Genomic DNA, 24,014 nt, shown 5'->3' on the forward strand with positions numbered 1-24,014 from the left:
CAGCAAGCAACTCCTGGGACTGGACCCAGGGCCAGGCTGGCTCATTCCTCACCATTATGGCCGCAGGGAAGCTTGGTGGGTAAGCAGTAGAATGGGGAGGGACTGGGAGGAAAAAGGTTGGAGACAGACAGAGCTTGAGGTTTGGGCTTGTTTGACAAGTGGCTCGTTTCTTGGCCCTTGCCTGTCACTGTTAATGTAGCCATGATGAACTCCCAAGGCCTGCATCGGCACACAGGGTGGGAAATCCCTGCATACAGACTTGTTTAACTTGGCCTAAATTAGTCTAGCATTTAGAAATCATGGGACTTGAGGGCTGGGGAGACGGTTCAGTGGGTGTGCCTCCTGACACCAAGCCTGAGGACCTGAGTTTAGTTACCATGGCCCATGCGGTAGAGGAGAGAACAATTCTCACACATGTGCATGCACATGGTATGCTTGCCCCCAAATAAATAAACAAATGTGATTTTAAAGATTAAAGAAGTCAGGGAATTGCGTGTAAAAACTCAGACTCTGAGTCTCAAGCTGAAGTCAGCATTTGGAGGACAGGGAAGGACCGTGGGTGGTGACTGCCCTGGAGAGGCTCTGTAAGCCTGTGGCCTTGCTGAAGGTGTTCAGAGCCATTTCTGGTGGGCAGAGAGTGACTTACAATGGTGTGGTGGTGTTCTTCAGATAGAGAAACTGAGTCCAGAGGGATGAAGTCTGGATGGGGGTTACAAGGTGCAGTGTGGGCAGAGCCCCTTTCTCCAGACTGTTTTACCCCCGCGTGCAGGGTTACACAGGGCCGTTTCCGTGAGTGCGCTTTAAGCGTGTTCACCCGGCACCCCCACCACCCTCCCTTTCTCAGCCTTCCCACCTCTGCCCATCAGCTTTGCCCCTTCCAGTCTCGGGCCCAGGCAGTCAGCTCCCAGATGACCTGTCTGTTCCTCTCCAGTTTTATGGATCTGTACAAAATCTAGGAGCTAAAAATGGGAGGAAACTCATGGCATTTGCCTCTCTGAGACCCCTTTGATTTGTTAGTCTGATAGTCTCCAGTTGCATCCATTTTCCTGCACATGGCTGAAAAGCAGTGCATAAAAAGCACTCTTTCCAAATCCCATCCTCTGATGCTGGACACCCAGGCTGGTCCCATAACTCAGCGATTGTGAATGGTGCCGCAGCCAGGGCGGGTGTGCAAGGATCTCTGGGGTGTGCCGACTTGGAGTCTTTTGAGTGAACACCCAGGAGTGGTAGAAGCTGGTCATATGGTCATATGGTCATAGGTTTGTTTTTGTTTTTGTGAAGCCTGCAGACTGTGTTCTTGAAGCCTTGCTATAGGCTGGCTCTCCAGCAGGTGGCAGTGTGGTGCTGGCTTCCTCCCCTTTGTCTCACTGGCTTCCTCTTTCTGCTCCCTCTATTCGGGTCTTCATCCCTTTATCTCTCCCCAAGCCTGCAGATCTGCGGAGTGGTCAGGAGTGTTTGTGTACTTTGTCCCCTCACAGCTGCTCAGCTGGTACCTTCTTCTCAGGGCCCAGAACCCTGAGTTCTTTCATGGCACAGAAGCGTCAGGCCCGGACCCTGGGGATGACCCCTCAGAGCATCCGTGTGCCCTGCAGAAGAGGGGCTCCCCCTCCTGGAGAACTTGACTTTTGTTTTGTTTTGTTTTGTTTGGGACATGGATTCTCTGTGTAGCCCTGGCTGACCTGGAACTCACTCTCTAGACCAGGCTGGCCTTGAACTCACAGAGATCCTCCTGCCTCTGCCTCCCGAGTGCTGGGATTAAAGGCGTGTGCCACTGTGCCCAGCTGGGAGAACCTGATTTCTAAGCTTCTCTGGGTTTTAAATTTGAATGCTAATTTAGAGCCATTGCCCCTGCTGTAAGAAAGAGCCCCTGGTAGGTCTCCTCAGCACAGAGCAAATATCCAGGTGGAGGAGCCTCCTTGAAGCTCCTTCTGAGGGTGTGGATCCAGTCTGAGTCCCTGGATGGAAATGTAGACTGAGAGCCCTGGGGTACCCTGCACCTCTTCCTTCCCAGGCAGCTCTGAGGGGTACCTTATCTTAGAAGGTGGGTCACTCCAGACTTTAGGACTTGGGGAATCCCCAGGGATCATGTTGTTGGCATTTCCCCAGGACTCAGGGTATTTCCACTGCCCTGTGACAATTTCTTTGGTACTAGAGAGAGTGCGGGACATGAGAGGACCTCTTCAGCGATGGCTACACCTCCTGCCTGCTGGAGCTGGCACTTCATCTGGGTTGACGGGGTGGGTGGTGAGGCCTGCCACCCAGCTGCCTGGCTTCTCTTTGTTTATCCAAACACTTCCAAGCACTTTCGAGTTTTGAGGCAGGGTTCTCAGGGCTTGGTTTGAGGTTGGGCTGTGACTTGAGCCCTTTCTTCTGAGTAGCTTTTGGCTAGCCCGTAAGAGATATGGAGACAGCCTGGCACTGTTGTGCAGTGTGTGTGTGCTGAGCACTGCGGGTGCCTGGGGGAATCGGTCAGGCGAGACTTCACAAATACAAGCTGGCATTTGAGTGACATTTTAGGGTACAGTGGTATGGGCCGTGAACATTCTAGAGTTGTCTAAAATAGCTGATTTTAAAAAGCGTGTGTGTGTGTGTGTGTGTGTGTGTGTGTGTGTGTGTGTGTGTGTGTGTGTGTGGGTGGGGTGCCCTGAAGAATGTCAAGAGGTTGGCATGTCTTCCCTGAAGGGAAGCTAGAGAAAACAGCAGGGGCTGAGCTGGGAAGAATTCAGGCGTGGGCTTGGCTGCTTCATCGAAGGCAGAGCTGTTCGTGGGTCGTGTCCCTTAAGGCAGACCTTCACATGCTTCTCTCTGAGGTCTGCATGGAGGATACCGTGTGGATTGTGTCTCTTAAGGCAGACCTTCACATGCTTCTCTCTGAAGTCTGCATGGAAGGTGCCGTGTGGATTGTGTCTCTTCAGGCAGACAGACCTTCATATGCTTCTCTCTGAAGTCTGCATGGAAGGTGCCATGTGCTCTTCTCACCTTGTCCCAGCACCCAGGGCTGCTATGACCACGCCCTTGGCATTGCCTGTGTGGCTAAAGATGGCCAGCACCTGCAACTGGGCAGGTAGCAAGGACATAGCTTGAGAGTCTTGCCCATGTGCCTAAAAAACCTTCCTTGGCCCAGGTGTGGAGCCCTCAACCCGTCTCTTGGGTTGATGTCATGGGAATTCTAAGTTCCACACGTGTGCTTCCAGAGATGGGCAGTGGTGGCTGACGGATGGATACCACGTTAGCTGCTGAGGCTTCTCAGACCGGAGATGCCACCTGGTTAGTCACGTGACCGTAACTAACAAGGTCGTCCATGCCCCTGGGACTCTCGGCTTCCTCACCTGTGAATCTGGGCAAATAATACCTTGTCCTCACTCCCCAGGTGGGGACATTCTGCATGTACCTGGCTGTGGGCTTTGAGTGCTGGCACCATTCCCGTGGATTCTTTCTGTGTCCCTTCATGCATGTATGGGTGTGTGTGTGTGTGAAAATGGGTATGGAGGCCAGATAACAACCCTGGGTGTCATTCCTTGGACACCATTGCCTTGTTTGTTGAGGCAGGGTCTCTGACTGGGCTAGACCAGCTGGCCAGCAAGCCTCAGGGGCCCACCTGCCTCTGCCTCCCCGGGAACGCCGGGTTTACAAGTGTGCTCCTCCACGCGCAGCTTTTCATGTGGTTTCTGCCGATTGAACTGGGGTTTCGTCTTGCTCGCATGGCCAGCATTTTGCTGACTGAGCCATGTCCCCAGACTCTATCCTAGGATTCCTGATAGTTCTCTATGCTACATTTACCCAGCCTCAGGCCTTGGCGTGTCCTCTCCATTCAGCCAGCACACTCATGTCCATTTCCGTAGGAGTTACCCAGAGCCTTTGGCCCTGAGGTCGAGGAGAGCTCCCCGGCTGCCTCCGCATAACTTTGCTGCATCCTAATTTTCTGCATTTTGAAGGCAACTGAAACCTTGCTTGTGTCTAGATGGTTTGAGAATGCATTTTGGCCCAGTCCTGGAAAGACAGACAGGTCAAGTTCCAGTGACTGAGCAGCTGACAGCTCACAGTGACACACTATTCTTAGAGGGGATCTCCACTCTCCACCCACCTCTGGCTCCATTCTCTTCCGCACTGTCAAACATCATGGAGACACCAGGGAAGGGCAGCCTGTCATGTGGGTGTTTCTGTGGGACTGTGTTAGTCCACTGCCTTTGTTGGAGCAGCAATGCAGGGCTGGATTGGTCAGACCTCTGCTTAGCCAAAAGATGCCACTGACTGGCAGCAGCCATCTTGATCCCAGGCCTCCTTCCTCATACCGTGGCCGTGGCCATGGCGGCCATGCCGTAGCTGAGAGGAGTCTCCCAGAGGTGGCAGCAGAGTCCTCGCACTGTAGTGAGAAGAGGGAGTCACTCACAGTGGGCTGTTGTGGGTGGTGTTTCACTGGGAGCTGAGCAGGAAGAGAAGGCCCCTGTCTTGAGGACATTGGGCTGTCACTCTCTGAGGGCAGTTGTGGCTTCTGTTCTCCACAGACCTTCCTTTGGGACACAGCAGGTCTGGTCTAGGCTTTGCTAGCTGAGATGCTGAATATGCTGGGCATGGCCCTTCTCATGGTAGGCAGAGGAGCCCCTGCACCCAGGTACAGACCTTCCCGCTCAGCAGGGCGAACACCATAAAATCCCTAGAGCCGTACTCTCCAGTCATTAACTCTTCTCTGAGCACTTAGAAACTACACTGGCTTCTTACACAGGAATGCCCTGCAGTGAGACTTTACAAACTGAACTGAGGGAGGCCGTGGGGAGTCTAGGGGTGGGTGTGGGACCCAGGTTCCGGCTTAGATAGTGATATGTTTTCTGAAATGATGTCCTACACTTTGAGGGGGTGTCGGCCACCCCATCAGGTACAAAGGAGCAGGATTTGGGTTAGCCTGACCCGGTTGTGCAGGCACCTGCCTCCCCACCCACCTCCCTGCCTTCTGCCTTCTTGCCTCAGCTCCTCCAAGGGGTGGAGGGGAGGCCCCGCTCTCGCTGCTGTCCTCCTGTGGGTCTCCAGCAAAGCCCTGTCCTAGGCCCTCCCGCCTCCCTCTGACAGTGGCCTCCCCTCCTGGTCATTAGCCAATCATTTCTTCTCCCCTTCCCACCCCTGCTGCCAATCACTTCTTCTGAGTGTGTGCTCAGGGCTTAGGTGTTCCCCTTTAGCATCTCCCCTGCCCTTTCCACCTGGAGCTTGTCAGAAGGTGAACGGACCTCATCCCCACCCTCATCCAGGTCCCCACGTTCCTTCCCCCGTCCACTACGAGTGTTTGCTTACCTTCTGATAGGTTTCCCCCATCTGAAGACTGATTCTTAGCACAAAAGCCAGAGCTCATCGCCCTCTACCCGGCGAGGTCCACATGGAGAGCAGTTGGTTTCTGGGTTGACAAGACCCCTGCTGCTCCCACGGCAGTTTACTGTTGCAGGCTCCCTGCTAAATGGACTGAGCTCATGGCTGGTGCCAGAATTCCGTCATGTTGATTTCATCATTGTCTGTCCTTGTGAGTGAGCACAGGGTAGAAAAGTCTGCAGGGTACTCTGGTCTGTGTCCTCATTCCGTGTGTCACAGCTGAGCTACTGTTTAACTCCTTAAAAAGATTGCTTGGTGGGCTGTGTGTGGGAAGTTCACCATCAGTTGACTGTATTTAGAATCACCTTGGAAACACACCTCCAGGTGTGTGTGAGGATGTTTCCAGAGAGGCCTCTCTGAAGCGTGGGGACCAGCCCCAGGTGTGGGTGGCACCAGTCCATCCATGCACTGGGGACCAGAGCTGAGTGAACAGCAGAGGGAGCCTCACTCCAGTGTCCCTCACCTCTGCTTCCTGACTGGGGATGCAGTGCCATCGGCCACTGTGTGCTCTTGCCACCTGCCTTCCCTGCCACAATGGACTGTGTCCCTTCCGACCGTGAGCCAAAGTAAGCTCTGGCTTCTTAGGTTGGTTCTTATCAGGTATGTGGCCACAGCAGCAGGAAAGCACCTGCCACACCATCCCAGGCTTTGCTACACTCCCCTCTGAACACAGTGGACCTGGAGCTGTGGGGTCCAGGGGTGAATCGAGGACACCTGTGTGTGAAAGACTGCCATTGTGTAAGCCTCATGGGCTGTGTGCTGCGGCACTCAGAACATGGAACCTGCTAACAGAACAGTAGCTCTGACAAGGCACTGTGTATATAGGAAGGAGTTCTGGTCCAGCTGTGCCTGGGAGGATGATCCACACAGGAGGGAGCACTGCTGTGGTGAGGAGCACTGTGATGCTTGTGCTCTCCTGTGTCTCTGGTATTCAAGACATGGATGGATGGAATGAAGGTTAGAAGGAAGGAAGGATGGATGGAGGGACAGATGGAAGAATGTGTGGATGGAAGGATGGATGGAAGGATGGATGGATGATGGAAGGAAAAGGATGGCTGGCTGGAAGAGTACCAGGAAGGAAGGATGGATGGATGAATGGATGATGGAAGGGTGGATGGAGGGAAGGGAGATAGATGGACGACTTGATGGAGTGTACAAATGCATGAATAAGTTAAATGCAGGATAGATTCTTGGTGATGGGGGTGGCAGATATGGTGAGTGCAGCAGGAAGCAATTGGGTCATTGGTTAAATGGTAACTGGGTTGGCTCCCGAGTGAATACTTGAGCGACAACAGCAAAAGAACTGTGGATGTAAAACTTGTAAGATGAAAACTGGGGAAGGCTGGTTTCCCTTCTCAGATAGCAGGCACTCGACAGTCGGTGCTACTATGGGAAGGTCTTTGCAGTCAACATGCAGAATTCTAATTTTAAAATATTAGTCTGCCAGGCATGGTGGCACACGCCTTTAATCCCAGCACTCAGGAGGCAGAGGCAGGCAGATCTCTGTGGGTAGAGGCCAGCCTGGTCTACAGAGTGAGTTTCAGGACAGCCAGGGCTACACAGAGAAACTGTCTCAAAAACTAAACAATACTAGCCTTTGTTTACTCATAGCAAGTTGTACATGTTTAAGGATATCTTGTCATCATTTAGTACATTCATGTAATATATAGAATCAGTCACACTATTGGTTTATCCATCACTTTAAATACGCACCTTTTATTTCATGATGTTGGGATCCTTTAAAAACCTCTCTACTGATTATTTTGAAATATACACTTAGTGGCTGTCACTTACAGTCACCATATGTACTGGATAGTTTTATGTCAACTTGACACAAGCTAAAGTCATCAGAGAGGAGGGAACCTCAATTAAGAAAACACCTCCAGGGGCTGGAGAGACGGCTCAGAGGTTAAGAGCACTGACTGCTCTTCCAGAGGACCTGGGTTCAATTCCCAGCAACCACATGGTGGCTCATGACCATCTGTAATGAGATCTGGTGCCCTCTTCTGGCCTGCAGGGATACATGCAGCCAGAACATTATATACATAACAAATGTTTTAAAAAAGAAAGAAAACGCCTCCATAAAATTGGGCTGCAGGCAGACCTCTATGCATTTTCTTTAGTGGTTGGTGGGAGGGAGGGTCTGCCGTGGGTGGGGTCATCCCTGGGCTGGTGGTCTTGGTTCTACAAGAAAGCAGGTTGAGCAAGCAGTGAAGAGTAAGCCAGTAAGCAGCACCCCTCATGGCTTCTGCACCAGCTCCTGCCTCCAGGTTCCTGTCCTCTTGAGTTCTTGCCCTCAGTGCTTTTGAAGATGAGCTGCTCTATGGAAGTGTGAGCGAAATAAACCCCCTGAGCCAGGTTGCTTTTGTTTGTTCATGGTGTTCATCACAGACATAGTCACCCTAACTAAGACGCCATACTTGGCTGGCCAGTGTTCTAAGCTACACTCAGTTTTTACCTGCACCACTGTGCCCATTAGACGTTGCCACCTCTGTGATTCTAAGTCTCGGGAGTGGATTTCAAATTAGAAAAGACCCTGATGTGCCCTTGCCTGCATTTTGCGTGCCACGGGCGGGTGACAAGGCACACGTGGCAGTGTCTTAGCTCTCAAAGGCCACACTTACTCCTCCGTCTTCTTCTCTCTAGACGTGTGCAACAGCACCAACCTTCCCGAAGTCGAGATCATCAGCCTGCTGGAGGAGCAGCTGCCCCATTACAAGCTGAGAGCTGACACCATCTACGGTTACGACCACGATGACTGGCTGCATACACCTCTCATTTCCCCAGACGCTAACATCGACCTCACAACCGAGCAGATTGAAGAGACGCTAAAATACTTCCGTAAGTAGCTGGTCCCTCATCTATGGGAGCAGTGTGATGACCAGGCCTTCCGTGCCAGGCCCCAGACATCTGTGGAAGGGTGGCCACGGGGGACATGGTCTTAGCAGTGGGTTGGCCATATTAAGGGTCTTCTTGGTCTGGATGAGTAGTGGGGACCAAGCGTTTTCATGTGAGCCATGCAGGATAACTTAAAGCTATTCCCATCTCCTCCTCCTGTATTTTTTTTAAAATAATTATCTGTTGTATTTATTGTGCATTATTTTATGTGTGTGTGTGTTTGCCTGCCTGTCCGTATGTGCATCGTGTTGCATGCAGTACGTGAGAATGCCTGAAGAGGGCGCTGGATGCTCTACAACTGGAATTACAGATGGTTGTGAACCACCGTGTGGGTGCTGGGAATTGAACCTGGGTCCTCTATAAGAGCAACTAACGCTCTTAACTGCTGAGCCGTCTCTCTAGCCCCATTGTTTCCCTCTGTAAACTCCACGGGGAACGAGTCTGTATTTAACAACAAATGTCATGAGGAAATCTAGGCTGCTTCTTCCTTTGATGTAGACACTGCAAAGCATGAACCAGGATTGACTGGCTAAACTGGAATTCCAGGAGTGAAACCGTTGCTCTGTAAAGTTATGCCGCTGGGTGGCAGAGCTGCTCCCTGGTGGGTGAACTTAGAGTTAAGGAGTCCTCAGAGAGGGAGGACGGAGGAGGAGAGAGAGAGAGAGAGCACAGTATTGCTGACGGAGAACAATGATTTTAAAAGTTAATATTTGATGTTCTACTGATTATTCAAATGACAGCTGTTCTTCATCCCTTCTTCCTCTCTCCTCCTTTTTTATTCTTTCAGTGCTGGAATTTGAACCAAGAGTCTTTTACATGCTAGGTGCTAACCAAGTACTCTACTAATTCGCAATGCACCCAGTCCTTAAAGGGATGCCTTTTAAAAATCATTTTTTGGGGTAGGTGTGGGGAGACAGAGTCTCACTAGGTAGCTCAAGATGTCCTGGAATTTCCTATGTACTCTAGGCTTGTCTGAAACTTGGGGCGACCCTCCTGCCCCAGCCTCCCAAAGGCTAAGAGGGCACCACCACACCAGGCAATAAATGCTGCTTTATTTTTTTACCATGATAGGATGAATCCAGAGCCTCCAACATGCTAGGCTAGTGCCGTCCCATGGCGCTACCTTCCATTACTGTACTCTGTTCTTTAAAAGCACACATGTTCTGGAGAGATCTCTGAGCAGTTAGGAGGCAGCTGCTCTTCCAGGAGACCAGAGCTCAGTTCTCAGCACCCATGTTGGGCGACTCACATGCATTTGTAACTCCAGCTTCAGGAAGCCTGATGCTCTCTCTCTCCTGTCCTATGTGAGCACTGCACGTGTCCACATGCCTTCACACAGATGCACATATATGTGCACAATTTTAAAAAATCTTAAGATGAAATTAATATCTTCTTTGTCATTTACATACCTGTTTGACACACACTGATTTGCTTCTCTGGAGTTAATGTCACTGAGAACCAGCTTGCAGTACACAGCTGAGCTTTCCTCACTATTTTTCACCAGCGTAGACCAGTCTTTTCAATTTCCGAGATCATTTATGATAAACAAATTGGAACTAAAAGCCTCTGCTTTAGGGTGTGTGCAAAGCCATTTTCAGGTTCTCTATATTGGATGCTAATAAGAAAGGAATTAATTATGTTTGAATCGATCTGTGAGTTTATTCTGATGCAATTTGCACATTGTCTTTTTGAGCACAGCTGATAACCGGTGTCAATAAGAACAAAAATGGGGTCATCCCATGCTTGGTGTCATCTTCTATGCCTCACAATGGGTCAGAAGTTCTTCACAAGTCAGTGAAGCAAGAATTTACAAACGGTACCATAACCAGCTTATTAAGGGGTGAAACAGAAAGATGAACTCCACAGAGAGGCTGATCCTGCGCCACCTCTCCACAGCTTGGGTCATCCACCATGCCAAGTATGAGCTAGACTGAGCACACTCTCTCCTCCAGCTTTTCAGTCCTCACGTAGCACCAGGCCATGCTCTAAGGCTGGTACCCCAAAGCTATTGGTGGAGAGAATTCCCACACAAGTCAGTTATGCTTAGCCAGGGGATCCCACCAGCAAGGAGTGTGGGATTGTGCATGGGAAGCCAAGTCACTTCTCTTGTGGGGTGTGTGTGCGTGTGTGCATGTGTGTGCACGCTCATGTGTGTGTATATGTGTGCTGTGTGTGTGTGTGTGTGTGTGTGTGTGTGTGTGTGTGTGTGTGTGTGTGTGTGTGTGTCTACTATAGAAGTCCACAGTATGATTGGAAACAATTACTTCTGAGAAAGTCTGTTGTGTGACTTGCTCTTCTGACAGAGCCTCGCTGCTGTCTCTGCCACGGGAGGCTCCTGGTCCCTCCTCACACACATCAATCAGCCATGGACACACACAGTGTAATTGGAGTGCCACTCATGGCAGCACCAGGCCATTTTACAGGACAGTCACAGAGATGACCTGTTGCATACCGATAAAACACCTGCAGGCAGGCAAGGCTGTTTTGATCTAGCACTAGTGCGCAGTTCCTAAAGTCTTTTTATCAGGAGACTCAAAACCGGAATTTGTCTCTCATTTGTTTTCAGTTATATGTGTAAGAAAACCCAAAAGAATTCCTGTTAGAGTCACCAGTGGCACCGCAGTGCAGAATACAACCAGCGGAGCTGAAATGAGCACAGAGCAGATCTTAAAAGGGCCTGCGGTTGGGTGTGTCCAGGTCCTGTTGGTTAGTTCCTCCTGTGGATTCTCTGCTTAGCGCCAGATGACTGCTTGTTAAGTGTTTTAATCCATGTGGAGAGGTGGCTCAGCGGGTAGGAGCACTTGCTTCTCTTGCTCAGTATCTGAGTGCGGTCTCAGCACCCACATCAGGTGACTCACAACTGCTCCACAGGATTGGGTGCCCTCTTCTGGACCCTGCCAGAACTGCACTCACAAGTGTATACACCCACAAATGCACAAACATATGCAACTTAAAAATAAAATAAATCTGTAGGCAGATGTAGCTGGACTTCTCTCCCGCCCACCAGTTCTGAAGCCGATTATAAAATAATCACTCAGAGGCTTAATATTAATTATAATTGTTGGGCCGGTGGCTCAGGCTTATTATTGGCTATCACCTACTTTTAAATGATCTGTGTATTGCCACATGACCATGCCTTCCGGTGATGTTCGAGCGTCTTTCTCCTTTGGCAGCTGGATGGTGTCTTCTCTCAACTCCGACTACTTTCTCCCTGTATCTCTGCATGGATTTCCCACCTATGGCCCCGTCATAGGCCAAAACAGCTTTATTCATCAAACAATAAAAGCAACACATATTTGCAGCATAGGGAAGAGCATTCCCACATTAGGCAGAAGTTTCTGCCTTGCCAGCAACTCCCAAATACCCAGCAGCTGCTTCCCAAATAACTGACTTGGAGTCTTAATATTACTTATAAATGCTTGGCCAGCAGCTCAGGCTCTTTACTAACTAGCTCTTTACTAACTAGCTCTTTACTAACTAGCTCTTACACTTAAGTTAACCCATAATTCTTATCTGGGTTTAGCCACGTGGCTTGGTACCTTGTCTCAGTGAATCATTCCCATCTTGCTTCCTCTGTGTCTGCTGGAGACTCCTGACTCCACCCTTCTCCTTCCCAGCATTCTCAGTTTCCCTTCCCGCCTTACTTCCTGTCCAGCTACTGGCCAGCCAGCATTTTATTAAGCCAATTCGAATGAAAGATCTTGACACTGTACAAGAGGATTATTCCATGTCAGTAATGCTTCTCAAAAAGTATCTCAATTGCACAACCAGGCATCGACTTTGAAATGCAAGCCTGAAACGGAAATCCTCAATGGTCTGTAAAGAGAGTTTAGAGTTTTGTGACTGTAGTTACTTCCATTAACTTCCTGCTGAAATGTAACATTATCCTTCATGGTCAGACTGGCAGCCAAGGCAGGCTGTCTGCAGCAGGACATGCAACCTTATTACCAGTGAGGTCAGGGGTGCGTGTGCCCACAGCAGTGGGCAGACTCTGAGAAATGTGCCTCTGCCCATCACTTGGTGGAGATGTTGGTATCTTCCCAGCGCAGTAGCTCTTGTTATTTAGTGTGTTTATTAGGTAGCTCTTATGTCAAGGGCTAGGCTCTCCTTGGGTTTTAGTAACTAGGAAAACACAGCTGTTTCCCTTTACACAGACAGACATGCAGGTGGTGTGTGGAAGTCACAAGTTAGGGGCCCTGCTCTGTCCGGTGTCCTGGCTTCTTATTTATTTGTTTGTTTATTCTGTAGCCCTGGCTGGCCCAGAACTCAAAGAGATCCACTTGTTTGTGCCCCCTGAGTCCTGGGGTTAAAGGCATGTACCACCATGCCTGGCCTTACTTTTTAAAAAATTTTTGTGTGGTATCTGTGTGTTCATATGTGTGTGTGCATACGTGTGTTTGCATGTAGAGGCCCGAGGTTGGCGTTACCTTCGTCTGTCCATCTCTAACATATATTGTTTGGTTTTGTTGTTTCTGAGACAGGGTCTCACTGTGTGTGTCAGTTTGAGTGGCACTATTAGGAGGTGTGGCCATGTTGGAGGAGGTGTGGCTTTGTTGGAGGAATTGTGTCACTGGGGGTGGGCTTTGAGTTCTCAGAGGCTCGAGCCAGGCCTAGCGGATCACTGTCTCTTCCTGCTGCCTGCAGATCCAGAAGTAGAACGCTAAGCTACCTCTCCAGCACCCATATCCGCCTGCACGCCACCATGCTTCCTGCCGTGATGATAATAGACTTAACCTCTGAACCATAAACCAGCCTCAATTAAGTGTTTTCCTTTATAAGAGTTGCTCTGGTCATGGTGTCTCTTCACAGAAGTGAAACCCAAACTAAGACACTGTGTGTCCTTTGCTGGCCTGGAACTCAAAGGTATCCACCTGCCTCTGCCTCCAAAGTGCTAGGATTAAAGGTGTGCGCCATCAGGCCCAGCCTGAGGTTTTGAGACAGGTTCTCCCACTGCACTGGGGGATCACTGACTCAGCCTGGCTGTCTGTTCAGAGGGCCCCAGGGATCCTGCTCTCCCCTCTTTCACAGAGTTGGGATGGCAGGTGCATGCCAGCACTCCTGGCTTTTGATGTGGGAGCCAGGAATGGAGCTCAGGCCTTCCTTCATGTTTGCACAGCAGGCTCTGTATCGACTGTGCCATCGTCCCGGCCCTGTTTGGGTTCTGTGTCTGTTTACACATCGGTAACCCAGGTGATACATGACTCAGCACAGTGAGTCACAGGTGTCAGGCCACTTGTGAGCTGGCTGAGGAGACATCGTCCTCTTGTTTCCTCTTAGGTCCACTAGAGGCATTCTGTAGGGCCGTGGCCTCTGTTGCAGGGGAGTTGGGGGCTCCCTAAGGTGAGAAACCAGAAGTGGGTAGTTGCATCTTACTGTGCAGCCAGAGTAGATTCTTCTGGCTGTGGCATTTGGGATAAGACTCGGTCCCCCGCTGGCTGATGAGAGGGAAAGTTTCCCTTCTTCCTTTGTGAGTGGCTTTCCTTCCACACTGACCTTTTTAGGCTCGCTCCAGCCCTTCCCCAGCTAACTTCCGATGATCCTGAGAAACGCAGAGACCAAGAATGGCTTACAAAGTACCCGTGCACACCAGAACGGGCATTTGAGGACAGATGGCTGAACAGGAAGTAAGAATGGTTCATGACTAGCACTTCCTGTGTGCAGGGCCTTCTCACCCTCACTCCCGCTGTCCCTGTTCCATAGCTGCAGATCCTAGGGACCAGAGAAGTTAGCAAGCTTCCCCAAAGCAACACAGCAAAAAGAGATGCTGACATTCAAACATAGGTCACCTGGCCATGGCCTGCTGGCTCTCAGAGCAGCCAAAAGGGAGAGAAAAAGTCAAGGTAACACCTGGTAAAGCACAAAAGGTGGGGCTCAGTTCTCCAAGACCTGGGTGTTAGGGTATGTTAAAATCTTGTCAACTTAGAAATCATTTATCCAACAGAATTCATTTCCCATGGCTCACATAACATGTGATACATAGCTGGACACAGCTTTGTGTCATTGCTCTGTGACGTCCAGTTGCCTTGTGTGGTCTGATGGTGTCCTGTGTGCAGTAGTCCAGTCATGCGCCACTTGGCAGGCACCAGGCGGAAAGGTCACCATGTTTGTTGTGAGGTGGACATGCTCCTGTGGCTTGCTCTTCTGGTTAACACAGATTGATCCAAGAAGGAACCCTCTGTGTCTCACCAGGATCTGCTGACCACCCGGCCTCTGAGGTGACCTGGAAAAGAGCAGGTCCCCAAGAAAGGAGGTTTCAGAGTGTCAGCCCAGTGTTTGCTTTCTCTGTGAAGAGATTCAACCAGTGAGTGTGTTCAGGGTGGGGCAGGCACCGTGGTCCTTCCAGTGCTTGAGCTCCTGCTGAGGTTTTCTGACTAAGGAGGTGGAGACATCTCTGCTGTTTTGATCTTCTCCATGTCCTCACCCAGGACTGTGGCTGTGCAGGTGGACAGCACAGCGGTGGAGGTAGTGAGGGCAGTGGCCTCCTCTCCTCTCTGGGACGTCAGTCTCCCCTCTGTAGGGCCCTGCTCTGACACCCTGGCTGCACTGCTGTGCTCTTCCACTAGAGGGCGCTTTGGCGCAGGCCCTGAGCAGTGTGGCCCTGCCACCATCACAGTCCGTGCATCAGCCATCAGCCGCTCCAGCCAGCTGTGGGCCTGGGCACGGGTGCTGGGGGAATGGAGTTCCCCATTAGGTGGTCGAAAGTTGCCACGTGTGAGAACGCCTGGCTGCCCTCAGACTCCCGGGCGCAGTGTCTGGAGCGTGGCCCACACTCGTCATCCCACGTCTGTCATCTGGCGTCTTGTGTTTTTCTTGATCAAAGCAGATTCCAACAATGTTTTTTCTGCTCACGAACAACATGGCTGGCAAGCTGTTCTGTGTAGATTGTTTTCTTCTTGTGTTAATCCTGCAAGTTTGGTCCAGTTCGGGTGGGAAACTGACATGACAGCTCGGCTTCCACTTCCACTCTTCCCAGGCTACTGCCGTTCAGCAGGGTTTGGGCAGGAGTGGGATTTGGGGTCTTTTGAGCCCGTGGTTTTTGTGTGTTTTGACGTGATGGCGTCAGCTGTGTGCCACGCTGGCCACGGGCATGAGATCTCTCCCCCAAGACCGTCTGTGCTCAGCCCCACTTGGGCTTCTTACCAACACCAAGATACATTCTCCTCCCTCCCCTTCCAGGGGCCACCCCTCTACCCCCCCACTGCTACCACCAGGGAAGGTGGGGATGGAGGCCGCCATTTATTGAAGCACCTGCAAGCGGAGAAAGGGTCTCTGGGCGGCTGTCATTAGCATCCGGCCCCTCAGTGGAAAGAGCAGTTGCCAGCAAGCTGGTCCTTGCAGCCTGCCTTCTGCCATGAGGTCTCACTGACTGGCAGAGACATTCTGAGCACTGAAGATTGGAGTGAGAAAGCTGGAATGTTTGCTGAGTGACTGCAAGCCCTCTCTCTGGTCAGCCCCCCCTATCTTCTGCCTCAAGCCTCCTGGCTCCAGCTGGGTGAGGGCAGAGGCGATAGTGCTGTCTACAGGATGGGAGGTCTAGAGCGTTGGAATGTGTTTCAGAGGGGGCTTGGAACCCTGAGAATAATCTGCAACAGGGCTCCTGGCACCGAGGTTTCAGCCTGGCTCTTTAAGCGTCATTCCTCTTTTGGTAATTCATGTTTTCTCTTTTCCAGTAATTGTTTTCTCTCTGCATGTGCTTACACATGTGTTTACATGCATGTGACTACACCTATGGGGTGTCAGGAAGGCTGAGAGGACAGCATCCGCCATCATTCCTCAGGCTCTGTTAATGTTTTGTTTGAGACAGGGTCTCTTCACTGGCCTGGGCAGTGAATAGTGAACTCACCAATAGTGAACTCACCAAATAGACTAGGCTAGCCAGCCAGTGAGCCTCAGGGATCTGCCTACATCCATCTCCCCAGCTAGGGTTACAAGTGCAGGCCACCACACCTGGCTTAAAAACATTATTTTATGTGTACCTCAATGTATGTCTGTGCACCATGTGAATACCTGGTACCCTTAGAGGCCAGAAGAGGACATCAGATCCCCTGGAACAGGAGTCACAGACAATTGTGAGTCACCATGTGAGTGTAGGGACTTGAACCCAGGTCCTCTGGGAGCTTTTCTCCGGCCCCACACACCCTGCTCTTTAAACACGGATTCTAGGGATCAAATCCAGGTCCATCCTCTCTTTAGCAACTGAGTCATCACCCAGCCCATTTTTGTCCTCAGGAGTCTTTACAGCCAATAAAGAAGTTGCTGTCCCCTAGTAGTTACATTAGCTGCCTAGTTCTTGGGACAGGTGGCCCACACAGCTGGTGACCTGAACCAGTAGATACTCCTGTTCTGAAGGTAGGAGCCCAGAGTTCAGGGAGCCACGATTTCTCGTTCAGGGTGGCCTGAGGAAGACATCATCATTCCGCTGCTCCTGGGAGACACTGCTCCAGTCTGTGCTCTGACTTGCCACTTTCTCTTTGAAGCCCACCTGCTATTGGATTTGGTCCCCTTTAATTTAGGACAATGTCATCTTAAACATTTAACTGAGACCCATCGATTCCATTGGTATTTTTTTTTCTTTTAAACTGCATTTTCTCTGTCTTTGTCTCTCGGGGGGGGGGGGGGTGGGAGTTTGAGCATGCCACAGCACACATGTGGGGGTCAGAGGACACCCTCCACCAATTGAATGTGGGATGTCAGGCTAAATGGCAACTGCTTTTCCCCAATGAACCGTGTTGGTGGCCCAGGAGATAAACCTTCACACGGATCTTCAACCCCCAGCCTGGTGTTCTCTGAAGGGGCACAGGGTTTGCACCTGTCCCAACTTTCAGGTCTCCATCCTGAGATCCACATTAGGATCCCCCAGTGCCAACTGGGTCCTTCACACTTTGACCTCAAGTATTTACCCCCACCCCACCCTACCCCACGTGGGGCAGTCAGTCTGCCCTCCTCTAGAGCCTTCTGGGTAACCCATCATCTTGCTGCCCTGGGCCTGACCCCCCCCACCCTCTTATCTGGGTGTCATCGACGCCCACAATGCCAGGCGTTTCTGTCCTTGGCACCTGTGTCCTCATCCACATCCGCCCTTGTATTCACAGTCATCCTGCACGGCGGTGCGCTGAGCAATCTTCCAGAAGGCTGGGTGGCAGGAACGGAGCATCGAGGCCCACCTACGACTTCCCAAGATGGAGTAAAGTAGCTGCTAGCCTTCTGCCCTGTGTGTATCAGTTGGCGTGCTCCCTGCTTGCCTTGCTCTGGATATCCACTGTGGCGTCATGGCTTTCACTAACACCACCTGGTCCCATTAAAAATAACTGTATTTCCTCCCTACAATATTTCCATTGTCACAGTGTGGTCCAGCCCAGGCTTCTCGAGGCTTCTGGGAGTGGCCTTTGCTTCCTCAGACCCTGGGCTTGCAGAGCCGTCATGATTGCTTCTGCTCTGGGCTGTGGAGTCAGCAGCTCCACAGGGTGCTGAGAGTCCCCTGACCCCAGCACGGGTACCGAAATGCCCAAGCACTGTTTTAGGGGAGGGGCGTCCTCGCCAGGCCTCAAGATGGCAAAGCTGGGAGAGGTTTGTTTTCAGTATCAAGAAGTCACAGCAAGGATGCGGGAGGTGGCTCAGGGCTGATGTGCTTTCTGCTCATGCCCGAGGACCTGAATTGGAAACCTCAGAAGCCAGATACAAGGCCAGGCAGCTGTGGCAGACCTGGGACCCCAGTTCTGAGCAGGTGGGAACCAGGGATCCCTGGAGCAAGTGGCTGGTTCAGCTCGCAGAAGCCCAGGCTCTGGTTCTGATGAGAGACCTGTCTCAGTATATCTGAGATGGAGAGTGACCAAGACACCAATGTTTGTCATCGGGTGGGGAGGGAGGGAGGGGGAGAGAGAGAGAGAGAACGCGAACACGTGCTCATGGCTGTTCCTCGTATGGTATGTTAACGGTGTGGGCACATGTGTGTAGGTGCACATGCGTATGTGTGAGTGCATGTGGAGACCAGAGGTTGGCACTGCTTGTCTTCCGTGATCACTCTACTTTATTATTGAGTCCGGTCTGTGGTAGTTTGAATGTAATTGGGTCCCATAAGCTCATAGGGAGTGATACTATTAGGAGGTGTGGCTTGTTGGAGGAAGTGTGCCACTGTGGGGTGGACTTTGAGGTGTCCTTTGCTCAACCTTCGCTCAGTGTGACACTCAGATACTTCCTGTTGCCCGTGGGTCAAGATGTGGAACTCTCAGCTCCTTCTCCAGCACCGTGTCTGCCTGCACGCCTCTGTGTCCTACCATGATGATAATGGACTCAACCTCTGAAAATGTAATCTGCCCAATTAAGTGTTTTTCCTTTATAAGAGTTGCCATGGTCACGGTGTCTCTTCATCAATAGAAACCCTGACTGAGATAGGGTCTTTCACTGAACTGGTCTTTCACAGGAGCTGGTCTGTTCGGCTAGTCTAGATGGCCAGCTTACCCCAAGGATCCCTTTCTCCACCTTCAGAGCGCTGGGGTCACAGCAGGGGTCAAGCTGGGCCACTCCACCTGCCTGCCTTTCAGCTCGGGCATCCAAACTCTGGTCCTCATCCCTGCACGGCAGGTGTGTTAGCCACAGGACCCAGCCCCTCTCCCAGTCTTCTGACACTGCAATGAGTGTATGCAATCTTGGATTTGGTGCAAGTTGTGGTCAAAGCCACTTTGCTTTGCTGCTCAGCAGTGTTCGCTGCCCCCAGCCAGCCCATCACGTCCTCTCTGCTGCCGCTGTGATCCACAGCTTGGCTGTGTGCGCCTCGGGTGCTCTTGAAAGGTGCTTCTGCGTCCTCTCCCTAATTATAGCTGAGGATCTGTACCTGTAGCTGCTCGTGCTGGGTCATTTCCTCTTTACAGAGAGTTGGTTAGTGGTGAGGAACTTGCCTTGTCCTAAACCCATGCCAGTGACCCTTAATTCAAGCCCCGCCCCGTCCCTGTAACAGGAACTGTACTGGCATCACTCCCACTTAGCAGACATTTCTGTGAAGCTCTTAGAGGCTTCATTTTCTTGTTTCTTATTTTTTATTTATTTGTACGCATGTATGCACCCTTGCATTCCTGGGTCCAGAGATCAGCACCTTCTTCTCTTGCTCTCCGTTTTATTTTTGGGGAGAGGGTCAAGTTTGAACCCGAACTTGACATTTTGGAGACAGACTAGAGACTAGCTGTTTAGTGAGCCCCCGGTGATTCACCTATGTCCACCCCACAGTGCTGCTATTATAGGCTTAGGGGACATTTCTAGCTTTCAAAACAAAACAGAAAAATTGTGGGTGCTGTGGGATTTGAACTCAGGTCCTCCTGTCTATGCAGCAAACACTTTACTCTCTGAGTCATCTCCCCAGACCCTCTCCCCCCCTCTCTCTTCCTCCCTTCTTCCTTCCCTCCCTCCCTCCCTCTCCCCTCCTCCTCTGTTTTTCGAGACAGAGTTTATCTGTGTAGCCCTGGCTGTCCTGGAACTCCCTCTGTAGACCAGGCTGGCCTTGAACTCACAGAGATCTGTCTGCCTCTGCCTCCCAAGTGCTGTGATTAAAGGTTTGCGCTGCAGCCACCACCACCACCTGGCTTCCTATATCCTCCTAATCCTTTACCCCCTCCCCCTCCTTTTCAGTTTCTACTGGAGATTCCCAGGCTGACAGAATGAGATGGTTTTGTTGATCTTTAGGGAGTCTATATTAATGGCTCATAAGAAGTTTTTTATTTATGTGGGGGTAGAGTGAGGGTGTGCCACTTTTCACTTACTGTAGTGTTTAATGTAAGGAACTGGAGGGTACTGGACGTTGGCGCCCATGGGGTCTGGAGCCAAGCATGATGACAAGAACTATGCCATAGTGATCTCCATTTTTGTACTTACCCATTTTTGTACTTACTGTCCATATTAAAATTATTTCTAGCCGGGCGGTGGTGGCGCACACCTTTAATCCCAGCACTTGGGAGGCAGAGGCAGGCGGATCTCTGTGAGTTCGAGGCCAGCCTGGTCTACAGAGCAAGTGCCAGGACAGCCTCCAAAGCAATACAGAGAAACCCTGTCTCGAAAAAAAAAAAAAAAATATTTCTGTTCATGTGTATGTGCCTGTGTGAGTTTATGTACATCACCTGTGTGCAGTGCCCATGGAGGCCAGAAGGAAGGCATCTGACAGATCCCCTGGAGCTGGAGTTACAGGTGGTTGTGAGCTGCCTGGTGTGGGGACCAGGAACCAAATCCAGGTCTTCGGCAAGAGCAGCAAACACCCTGGTTATTAAGCCACCTATCCAATCTCTTTAGAGGCTTAAAAACGACACAATAAAATTTATTAAACATATTCAGAGAATCTCTCATAGTTGAGCATTGAAATATACACTTAAAATTTCAGAATTCTCATGCAAAAGCATTTCTTCGGGGTTGGGGGGGGCAGGGGACGAGGTGGAGCCATTTTTGATGGCCAAATTTGGAGATCAGAGGATGGCACTACTGGTGTCTCATAGGTCAGGGTCAGGGTACCGGAATGTTCTGGAATGCCAAGGGCAGTCTTCCATAAAGAATTCTCTGAGTGCTGAGAAAAAAATATGCTTCTGGGGTGGAGTTTAATGTATGGTAAGTCTAAAAATTTCCGTCCCGTTATCCAGTGTTTCATATTTATAATGAAACCTATTAAGCATGCCAAACCCCTAGAACTAAGCCCATTCACTGCTTTTTTCTTTTTTTCTTTATGGGTGTCAGCCATTCCCTGTGCCCTTAAGTGGTCTCAAAACCCCACTGCCTTTTGAAGGGCGTCTACCTCCGGGTGGCTGCTCTTGGTCACACATGTAAGCGGCAGGCCCTTTGTAATGGCGTTCTCCTCCATTTGTATGCTGTTACTTTGCTAGAAGTTTGAATAAAGACACAAGCATAAATAAAATACTGGTTGTGAGTGAAAATGTTTTCATTTTGTGGGTCATTCAAGGCCTCTCTGACTGGTGTTTGTAAGTTTTAAGTAAAGAAAAAAATTAGGGAGGGGGTATTAAATGTTTTAAATTAAGTTGAGGAAAGAAAACCAAAAGCGATCCTTTGCAAATTAAAAGGTGGCGGTTTTCGGATGCAGGAAAAAAAAATGCTCTCTGCAGTGACCCAGGTTTAGGCACCTGGAAGGGGGGAGGGGGTCTAAGCTCCGCCCACATCCCTTTCCGCCTGCGCGGCACCTCTGCTCCCAGCCAGCATCCTCGGAAGAAGACATTTCCTTCATTTCTGTAACATTTTTCAGAGCTGGCCAGTTTCTATGGCAACAGTGAGATTGAAAGCCGAGCAGGGGGCGAGGCTTGAGGGAGCGGCGGGTGGTGGTGTGTGTCTCTGACGTCACCCTCGGGGCGTCTGGATAGGACGGCTCCAGCTACTCCCTTCCAGGGCCGCTGTCCAGTCCAGTGCGCTTGCTTCATCAGCCGCCGGCCTGCGGGGTCTCTCCACGGCGCTCTCCCCAGCCTCGGCTCCCCCACCATCCACCCACTCCCCGCCTGCCTCCCCCCCGCCCGCTTGCCCGCCCATCCTGGCTCCAGACTAGCGTTAAGAATATGCACAGTCAAGTTGTGCGGTGTTGGGGGATGCTCTTCTGCCGGGTGCTCTGGAAGGGCCGGGAGGCATGGCAGCCTTTGACTTGACGATCCATGGCGCCCTGAGGTCCGTCCCTTCCCCTGCGAGAATTCTGACTATGCAGAAATTCACCGACACGGATTACTATGAACTGGATTGGTATTATGAAGAATGCTCAGACGGTAATTAAGGCCCCCGAGGGAGAGCCGGGATGAGCAGCGGCATTGTATCCCTGGGACGGGGGGGGGGTACCGAGTCTTTCCCGGGGAGATGGGGGCACAGGGACCGGCGTCACCAGAAGGCGCAGCAAGCATGACAGAGGGGACGGCAGGTGGGCAGGGCTGGCTCTTGACGGTGGGTGTTTCTTGCCACGCACAGTCATTTGCTTCGAATGGGGAGATAACATGTCTTTCGGCATGCTGGATGCTGGGTTTGCAAGCTTGGGACTTCTGTCGGGGTGAATTTTTGTGTGTCCCCTGTGCTCTGCTCAGGACACTAGAGGCTGGAAGCATGTGTTCAGGAGGTCAGCAGAGGGCAGGCCTAGAAGGATCTGCCCTTTCCTAAGCTCAGAGCTTGGGACTGGGGGTACAGGGAGGCTGGGGAAGGCAGAAACCGCTTCCCCAGCAGCGCGTGATTCAAATGAATTGCTGGCTGCATTCAGCACAGATAGGGACGGTGGAAGGGGCAAAGACAGAAATCACCCTTCTGGGGCCATCTAGGTTTGTGTGGAGGGCGTGGCTCATTTTTGAGGACGCTGCCTGGTGGCTGAGGTGTGTGACTGGACAGGTGTCAATAGGCTCCAAGTACAGGGGGAAACTGTTGGGAGGTGTTCCGGGATGGATTGCGAAGGAAGGGCCTTGTCAGGAGGCAGTATTGTCTTTAGTCGCTCTTTGCGAATGACCCTTAAATCACAAACCTTCACCAAAAGGGACCGTTACTGTGGTCCCCTCTAGAAGTCTGTCCTTTGGTAGTGAAGTTCTCTCAGCTCTCTCAAGCCCAGTATCAGGTAAGGGTGCTTATGAGTGGACTCAGAATTTTCGATTGCTCCGGGCACAACTGCATTTGAAGACCTCGTGTGATGGAAAAGGCCAGGAAACTGGCCTAGTTTAGTGAGCTAAAGAGCTGTGTGATTACCTGCTGTCTTCTGACGCCTGGCTGTGGGCTGCAACAGGGAGCCCAAGAGGCTTTCCCGGGCCATGCCCTTAAAAAGCACACAGAAACTTTACCTTGTCTCCTGGCAGCTGCTGGAGCTGGCACATGGGTCCATCGGATCCGCAAAGCATTCTGGGTAACAAGGAGAGTCAGGTGTGCCTGTAGTCTTGGGGGAAAGGATGAATGTGTTCTTTTCTTGGCTATGTAATTTAAAATTAAAAAAAAAAAATCAAGTTCCTACCCTGTTAGTGCGCTACGAGAGGAAGTATGGTGTTCTGTTCTTTGGAAGACGCCACTGACCCCTTGTAGGTTCCTTGGTGATTTGTTGGTCACTTGATGCTAAGTGACTCTTAAGAAGGCCATTCATTCCATCCCCCTGTGGGTGAATTGGGTGTGTTCCTGAGCCATCCTAGGACTTGGGGAGGAGAGCTTAGTGTCTGGACGAGTGGCCATGCTGTCCATGTCTCAGGGAAGCCAGCTGCTCGGTGCCCATCTGGAGAGCACAGAAGACCCCTTCTTATCTGCTGCCACCAGGGCCTTCTAACTTCAGGTTCTCAGAGGAGTCTCTTGGCTCTAGCTAGGCGTCCTGATGGGGGCCTTTCCAAGAGTGAGGGAAATAGAAAGAGGGGATAGCTCATGACCCCAGCATCAATGGATACTGATTGCCACTTGATTGTCAATGCCATCTGAGTATGTGGAGAGCGAGCTCTTTGACCTTTTAACTTTGACCCTGTTGTCAGGTGAAGGGGAGATTGCTGGGACTGGAACAGGTAGCATGTTCTTAATCCCACTTAAAGATAGCAAAACAGGACAAAAGGATCTGGGGTCTAGAACTTAACCTGTTTAGGAGCCCCACACATGCTGATGTGGGGTTGTTTAACCATCTTTTCTTCCTTCTCCTTCTTGTATGTGTGTGGACATGCATGTGCCCAGTGCCCTTGTGAGGTCAGAGGGCAGTTTTATGGAGTGAGTTCTCTCCTCCCACCATAGTGTGGCCCCTAGGGGTTGAATTCAGGTCACCAGGCGTGCACAGTGAGTGCTTGTATTCACTGAGCCAT

General features: G+C 51.0%; 1 protein-coding gene across 6 annotated transcripts in view; it reads left to right on the plus strand.

Moving 5' to 3' along the window:
* Trak1 (trafficking kinesin protein 1) overlaps positions 1-24,014 on the plus strand; it is a 107,532-nt gene that overhangs the window by 22,579 nt on the left and 60,939 nt on the right. For 4 of the 6 annotated variants that reach the window (XM_027415429.2, XM_027415430.2, XM_035444071.1 and 1 more), the window contains exon 2: positions 8,002-8,196. The gene's annotated coding sequence lies outside the window, so the exon portion shown is untranslated. Of the gene's footprint in view, positions 1-8,001; positions 8,197-24,014 lie in introns of those variants that run through there. The other 2 variants (XM_035444069.1, XM_035444070.1) reach the window with 1 other exon arrangement.

This window comes from Cricetulus griseus, chromosome 4 (assembly GCF_003668045.3).
Source record: "Cricetulus griseus strain 17A/GY chromosome 4, alternate assembly CriGri-PICRH-1.0, whole genome shotgun sequence".
NCBI classification, from domain to species: Eukaryota; Metazoa; Chordata; class Mammalia; order Rodentia; family Cricetidae; genus Cricetulus; species Cricetulus griseus.